This window comes from Vanessa cardui, chromosome 1, assembly GCF_905220365.1.
Source record: "Vanessa cardui chromosome 1, ilVanCard2.1, whole genome shotgun sequence".
Taxonomy (NCBI): domain Eukaryota; kingdom Metazoa; phylum Arthropoda; class Insecta; order Lepidoptera; family Nymphalidae; genus Vanessa; species Vanessa cardui.
The window spans coordinates 9,771,168-9,779,705 of NC_061123.1; the positions used below are offsets into that span (position 1 = coordinate 9,771,168).

General features: G+C 28.5%; 1 non-coding gene across 1 annotated transcript; it reads right to left on the reverse strand.

Moving 5' to 3' along the window:
- Nucleotides 1-5,851: 5,851 nt before the first annotated feature.
- On the reverse strand, nucleotides 5,852-5,924 carry Trnav-aac. The gene has a single exon. It is a non-coding gene; the product is annotated as a tRNA-Val (tRNA).
- Between the last annotated feature and the right edge of the window lie 2,614 nt (nucleotides 5,925-8,538).

Below are 8,538 nucleotides of genomic sequence, written 5' to 3' on the forward strand. Positions count from 1 at the left end.
TACTTCCGTAGTTTAATTTTTATTACGAATACGAAGTATCAAAACTACCTACCTAATAAATTATTGTTGTTAACACCTTATATGTATTGCAAGACAAACCAAATGCAAGCGCGATTTAGAAACCAGTACCTTCATGCAATTAGTATAACCAATTTACAATTTTTTTACTGCTTAATAACACTTATATACATATGATATAGTGAATATCTCGGCGGTCATCCACTCTGTGTATACTAAGTTTAACTAAAACATTATTTTGCGGTTCGGAAAAAAAACTTATTCGAATTTGATTTTTATTCAATAGTAATAAAGTTCATTTGATATTACGTTAAAGGAAATAGCGTTGCATTATACACGATGAGAGGCGTCGCAGTGTGCATCTGTGTTCACAGAGTGTTGCTAATATGTAGCCAACTCTACACTATTGAATATTACTGTTGGTAGTTGCATTAAAACATATAGCTACCTGTGTTAACATAACAGAACATTATATAGATACGTTCACTCATGATGACACGCCCAAATTAAATGTATATATAGCCTAATTTGTATTTTTGAAGCTAAATTTATTTTGTATTGTTTGCCCGTTATTTATATAACGATGAAAGTTATTTTATATGATAGGGTGACATGTAAACTATATATATGATTATGATGCTTTCTAAACGGCTCATTCTTAAGAACAACTAATTTAAAATTTCAATGTTTCAATTTGGGATTGAGTGCCACTTGATAATTATTAGAAGAAAAGGTACATAAGTACACGCCTCTTTTTTTTGTTTTACTTGTAGTTATCTCACACACACTTAGATATCTCGTAAGCTATGTAATTTGTACTAACTCATACTCCTGATAATAATTCAACGTGGAGGGCGCGCCATCGTATGTAATAAGATGTATAATATAACACTTTGAGATATAATCGACGTAATTCAATTACTAATGCTGTATCTTCTTCCAAATTTCCAATCAATGATTTAACTATAAATGTATTAGGGCTTTCAGCTATTCAGAACGGATAGAACTATGAATTTATCACATTGTAACAAACAGCAATACTTATATACGTATAGTTAAGAACCACCACCAGTCACTAGTCCAATAAGGAGCAGAAAGAACGTCTTAGTACTCAAGGGTTGTGTAGATTGGGCGATGTAAATATTTATTAATATTTTTTAATATATACTAGTATACCATACTACCTAAAATATAGATTCATTCATTTCGTAAATATCACTTGCTACGTATGTCAACTTTCCAATGACTATATATATATTTACTATTTAACTATCAAAATTTTATCTTAATCAGTAATCAGCATGCATTCGTTAAATACAAATTAAAAATATTAGTGGGTTTTTTCTCAAATAATCTGTTGTTATTATTTTGTTCTTATGTTTTATATGAATCTGATTGCCTGGTTTAAAAAGATTAATTTATTTAGTATGAATTTATTTTGGATCACTTTTTAATATCTAAGATCGTTCTTGACTGGTTTCTTGAATGGATATTACCTTAAATCTCAAAGTACAATTCTTACTATTATTCTACTTACATAGTTACAATTTACATTATATAATACTAATCATGACCCATTTAATTCATTTAACAAGGATTCGTTATAGAATTACTTCAATTACTACGATTTCAATGCAATTATACATCGCTATCACAGATATTCGATCGCGATCGTCTAATCAAAATTGATTAACAGATTAATCAAACGTTGATTAACGTATTACTTAGCTCTTATAGAATAAATGAAGATTAAATAAAAATAAATTTTTATAAAAACAAGTACGTACCTGGAATCATTAATAAAAGCAAGAAAATATATAGGTATTTTATTTTTTAAAGCATTAAATTCATTCACCTAAAAGAATTACATTCGTTAAATTTAGAACATTTAAAATCTTGTTAACATTTCAAGGTACGAATAAAAATATTTTCTACGTTCTTTTTCAAACTGGAGAGCTGTTTTACTTATGGTGTAATTATGTTCTTGCGATTTGCTTACATTTTAGAGCAAATTCTTAGGTTTTAAATGAAAGTTGCAGAGATCTTAAGATTTTTACTGAACAATTACTAACACAGGAATGACATCGACGTCCATTACAGTGTTAAAGTCGTTTAAAGTATCATTGAGGCTGGAGGGTGTTAGACGAAATAGAAACCCCGAAGCACACGCGAAACCCTCGTCAGGAGGCAGTCATTTCACGGGTATCTTGTTACTCGAACCAATTACATTGTGATTGACCACCACCTAATAGAGACCTTCCATACCCCTCACCATGAACCGTTTTACGATCAACGAGACGGAGACGTGTGAAGTTGTAAGGGCATCTTAATCTGGTCAACGATATGTACCAAGCATTTGGTCGAATGAAGCGATTGATTGGGATGCCTTCAGGACTCTGTTTCAATAATGAAGTGATAGAATGTTATCTACATTTTCTGTAAATAGAGGGGATGGGCTTTGTTAGGGTCACTTGTGCTTAGACTAGTATATACTTATCTTGATTTTAAGTTAAAATATTAACTCATATTAAGTTTAACATTATTAATACCAACAATTAATCTTGGAAGCATATTCAAATTAAACAACAATATTTTTTTTTAATTTCGCAGACAAGTTTGTATGATAAAATACAAAACTTTTGTTTTTAAAATATTTAAAATACTAAATCAGTAACTTCATAATCAATAATGGTTCATTGTCTCTAAATGAACAGATAATAATGAAGGTCGTATTTTTACTTAATTATATTATAAAAGATCTTTAGCAAAGGTATTGGTACTGGGTTTAAAATAAATAAAAATTTGAACAAAAAGTAAATCCGACTTCAAACAAAACACTATTTTAAAACAAATAAATATGCACTAAAAAGTAATAAAATTTGCGCATATTCATCATATTTTTTAGAGTCCTCCTAAGTAAAATGAGATAAAAAATATTAAACTACTTAAAAGTCGATTTACGATTATATATTGTAGTTATAGTTATTGCTATATTTGGAACATGCGTCAGCCAAGAAAACCCTATTATGTATTTATATATTTTACCGAGTGGTAAGAAAAACAAACAAACAACTTATATACACGATAAATGTTGTAATTAAATGTACATAAGTGATTGCATATAGTACATATTAACAAATGCTAATTAAATTAAGAATGTGGCACAACACTTTTATTTGATACAGTTGTGCATACAAGTATGTATATAAAATCAAGTTTGAAACCTACAAAAATGTTAGTGTAAAGAATGCAACAAAACTGCAGCATTAGTATACCAACTTTTTAAATACTATTCCAAGTAACTGCCATTTTTGTATTAATGCAATTAAAAAAAAACAAATGAGATTTCACATTTGAAACAATATATTTTTATTAAATTATATTTTAACAAAGGACTAACAAATCATACGATTTAGATCCAATATAACAATGAACATGAATTTTAAATAAAATTTAATGCAGTATTTAATATAATTTTTATATTTCTTACTATTTAGTTAAAATAATTTTATACCTTTTATTACCAATACATTGCCATTTGACAAGATCATGTTTACGTCATTTTATTATATTCTCTCTTTATAACATTCTTAGAATGTTTTGAACGAAATTCTATGACTGCGAATTCAAGTATCGGCAGGTTATAACAGACAAACCTGAAATGAATGAGAACACAAACAAAAGGAGGGCTGTCATGTTTTATGAAGTCATAGTTGACTGTTAAGCAAAACACTCAATGTTGCGTACATCATTATCTCGTTGTTGGCACCCCTATTTATTTAACACTTTGACAAATGAAAAACAACTTTATCGCAACGGAAAGCAGTCTCGAATTGAATGGACACATCACTTGTGAAATTATTATTCGGAACTTTAACACTTGTAACGTTAGTTGTTTTTATGGTAAAGAATTATTTGTGTTATGGCTAACCCTTTCATAAATATTGTGATATATCTTTTGATAATAATTCTATTTAAAGTTATTTTTTTATAACGTTGGTACAAATGATACATTTTTTTAATTGAATTCAGTAAAAATATCCATTTCATAATTGTAATATTGAAATCGTTACTTTTTCGTTTTCGATCAATAAATTATTAACATCTAAAATCTGGATTAAAGTATAAAGATTAACCTATTAAAGATTAACATGGAAATGATGGATTATTTTTTTATAGAATTAATATTATTTTGTCAATCTACCAAATGTATAATCAGCAACCCTCATTGGAACAGCGTGATGGAATCAGCTTCAACCCGTAAACTCTCTCCGGACAAGCAATGCAATTTGCTTAGGAGTGGCTTATTTACAAATAAAATCATAGCGAGCTGCGTATGTTCTTCAACTTCGGGTGTACTGAAAGAAATCTGATCCATTTGATATTTCTGTTTACGTATAGTTATAAAAACCCACTTACTTTTTAATTTCCTTAATTTATTATTTTGCGAATTGTATTTTCAACGTAAATACAGTTTCGGATTTTAAATGAAAATGCTAATGGGAAATAAAAAAGGCAACAGACTCGAAAAACTCTGCGTTTGACATGCGCCTATTAAACTCGCTGTTCGCGAATTGGATCGAATTTTCGTGTATGGTTTTAAAATCTCAAAAAATGTTTTGAAATATTAATTTTCATCAATGTTTTCTAAAATCTTAGATAAGGGACGACTACAATATTATTTATTTGAATATGAAAGATTTAAAGGCGCTTTGCTTAGTTTTCTTAGGTGCTTGTTAAGTTTTACTATTTAGATATAAACATAATGTAAATAAATAATAAAGAATATGTTATTATATGTTTCCATGTTTCTGATTCTTATAATATCGGTATTTTAATTCGATAGTAGATTATTTCCTGAAAAACGATATGTCTAATGCATAAATCTTTCGAGACGTCAATTAATGTATTTTTTTAAGAATTATTATTCAAATATTGAGCTGTATTTATTAACCCTTTGTTTTTTTTTTAAATAAATTACTTATGTCGAATTAAACCAAAGATTAAAAATATTTACTTTACATAAACAAGTTTAATTATTTTACATGATTGTTTATAATCTGGGTTCATTAGTTTCTATTTCAAAAGATCGCTACTGCGTTAATTTCACACGTGCTTAAATCAAAACTCGAGCTATTTAATAGAGGAATCTATAATATTGCGTTAATTAAAATTAATCATTGTACGAGGCGGGCTGTCTTTACCACATCAAAGTGAATTCGTAAATTGATACCGCTCGATAAGGCTGCGTCAAACGTTGTCATAGTTACAGTTTCTACATCGATACTCAAGTTTTTGTTAAGATTTTATGTTTGTTTTATAAATATTTGAAATTTTTTAAACTGTGTGTTACTAATATTCCCGAAAATTAACACCTCGCCTACTTGATAACAGAATAAAAAAGACTTTTGCGACAATCTTTTGAAATAATAATCGAATATTTGTGACGTGAAACATCTATGGTACCTCTACGTCTTGGGGGTAAAATTAACTCGTATGCAATGACGAAAAACGGCAAGATAGCTTTCACCATTACTTAATCCTAGAAGATACTCCGTTGCTGTATTTTAAATAAAAACAAATAATAGATATATATTCATTTTCGTAGGTATCATAAAGATATATTTCAATTTATTTTACTTTTTTCATAATGGTTTTCAATAGTATCAATTTATTTACTAAAAATTTTTTCATATTTTATTTCAGTTATATTATTTCAAAAAAATAATATTATGCCTTATTCATAAAAAAATATTTACAGAGATAAAATAAGTCCCCTGGTTCTTGTGATAAGCAAAATCCTACAGTTTTAAACAAAAATAAACAAAACATATGTTTCCGCCCGGGATCGAACCGGGGGCCTTCTGCGTGTTAGGCAGATGTGATAACCGCTACACCACGGAAACTTGATAGTAAGTGACGGATTATACATTCTTATTGAACGATATCGTGAAAGAGAAAGTTTATACTGGTATGTGTTTATAATTAGATTATACAAGTCATCAACATTTTATTACTCCTATTCTAAAGAAGAATTTACTAACATAGAATAAAAAAAACAAACTACTATATTATAATCACATCCGCTAGAAATGTTGGAAATAATGCTTCAGATAATCAAGTATAAGTAGTATTTATAATATACTAAAGTAGTTTCTTCGGTGACCTTTTCCCTTAATCTTAAATTAAATTATAGTGCTGAAAAAAAAGCAAAAAATATATATTACCTTTTATTGTTTATAAATATATTTTTTAATTATAATAATTAATGAATAAAGTAACACATGTTGACCAATTATAAGCATCGTCAATTACAAGTTAACTAAATATTGTTCGGTTGATATTTTTTGTTTCATTACAGCTTCTGCAACGAAAAAAGCAGCTTGATTTATGATCGTGTCCAAAACTTCATCACTGAAACAGAGTGCTGATATCTCGAAGTTCACAAGTGTCAAAAGCTTATCGACATAATTAATACCGTTTTTTTTATATACCGCATGCTTTCGGACTTCAAACAAATATTGTCCATTAATTCATAATTCATATAATAATTAATGTGTGATTATTATTTACTGGACTTCTCACATTATCGTTATCGGAATTAGGTAATTACGAAGTGCGAAGCCGGGGTGGGTGGCTGGTTATTATAATATATTCAGTGGCGATTTACAAATTTGCCGCTAGTAGGCTATTCACTTTTTGCCCCCAACTGAATTTTGAAAATCAATACGTTACTTATTATACATATTAACTACGTTTATTCTGAAATTGAAAGTTTATGATTTTTGTTCTATCGTCCTCATTACATCGGATTTTTCCATTATTAGTATGATTGTCTACTAGGTAATATTGTTGTCAGTTACCTACTAGATTTTTTTGCAAGCCGCTATGAAGTGACGAGTATACGGATCAAGCACGTAATGACTAATGTATATACATATAAGTTTTTTTTTTTATTTCTGTAATAAAAAAAATATTTGTATAAATTTGCTGCCCCTCTAAATCTGCCGCCCTAGGCTCCAGCCTACTAAGCCTATTGGTAAATCCGCCACTGAATATATTGATGATGACGATTAACTATAATTGGATTTTTCGACTTTGTAATCCAGTTCGATTACGTAGGAATGCTTTTCGTATCTCAATTCTCACTCGTGAAATATTGAATAAGAATGTATAATGAAAATTATGAAACAATAATGTTTATCAATTAACACTTGTGAGTAAATTTTATCATAAGAATATAATATTTATTTTTCATCTAGTTATTTGTCTAATCAACATAAACCGATTTTTTAATGTTAAATTTGTTTGTGATTAATAGAACTTGATGGTCTATTTCAGATTGGTCCATTGAAGTATCTCGAATCAATAATATTAATACTACGACAAAAATTATATGAGGTAGGTAGTCAATATCCGGTCAGGAGGACCAATTCAGAATGTAGTCGCCTGTGTCGTCTGAACTATATCTAAAATATATTAAGTACAATAATGATATTTTACGATTTATTACAATAATGATAATATATTATCATTAATTTTTAATAATGGCTAATATTCACGATATTCGACCATAATAATTATTTAAACATTAGGGGAAACAGGAAGCTAAATGAATTAACATGTTTCGATTATTTTTTTCGGCCTTTAATTTATATTTCTTTTGCTATTGAATGTCGTAAATAGATGGAAATAGATGGTATGAAATGTGTTCACAGAGACGAAGAAGTCATTGAACTGTAATGTCTTTCTCTGTATTGTATGAGTAGATTAATATATCTCTATATATGTCAAGTACAAATATCATACTATAATTGATTAAAAATAATGTTTGTTGTTGTTGGGTTTAGTTGAATAAATTTATACAAAATTAAATTGTAATATAATAAACACACTATCAATTGTAGTAATTTAGGCATGTACAGTCAGAGTAAGAAATCCTTCGTCAGTTTTAAAATTCATTCCTTTATCAAGTCGTAAACTCTTAGTACCTTTTGAAACTAAAGCACTAAACTGACAACTTAATATAAAATTAAACTTACATAGTAAGATAACTTGGGTCAAAATAGTATAACAACTTTGAACTAGGTCTAGTTTCATAGAAACATGAAATCTTTTTAACGGCTTTGTTAGAGATTACAAATTTAAATTAGATATGATATCTTCAATTGAATTGCCAAAAATTGTCTGTTAGTGTCTGTATATCTATAATATATAAATAGATCTTAAGATGACGAACCATTTCCTACCCCGACTGTACATACGTATGTAATAATCAATCCTAAGATCTATGTTCATAAATTATATGGAACTGAAGATACTGTAAAAATAATAATTGTTCCAACAATGATTTCACTGTAACAATTTTCAGATATTCTTAGCTAGACTTACCGCACTGACATGTTTGTGCAGCAATTTGATACTGAGACAAGGGTTGGCAATTTTCCTTATTTATTGCCCTACGAAAATTTATGAACGCCTCTTAAGCCTTGTTAGGACGCGGACTTTTCATGTGAGACC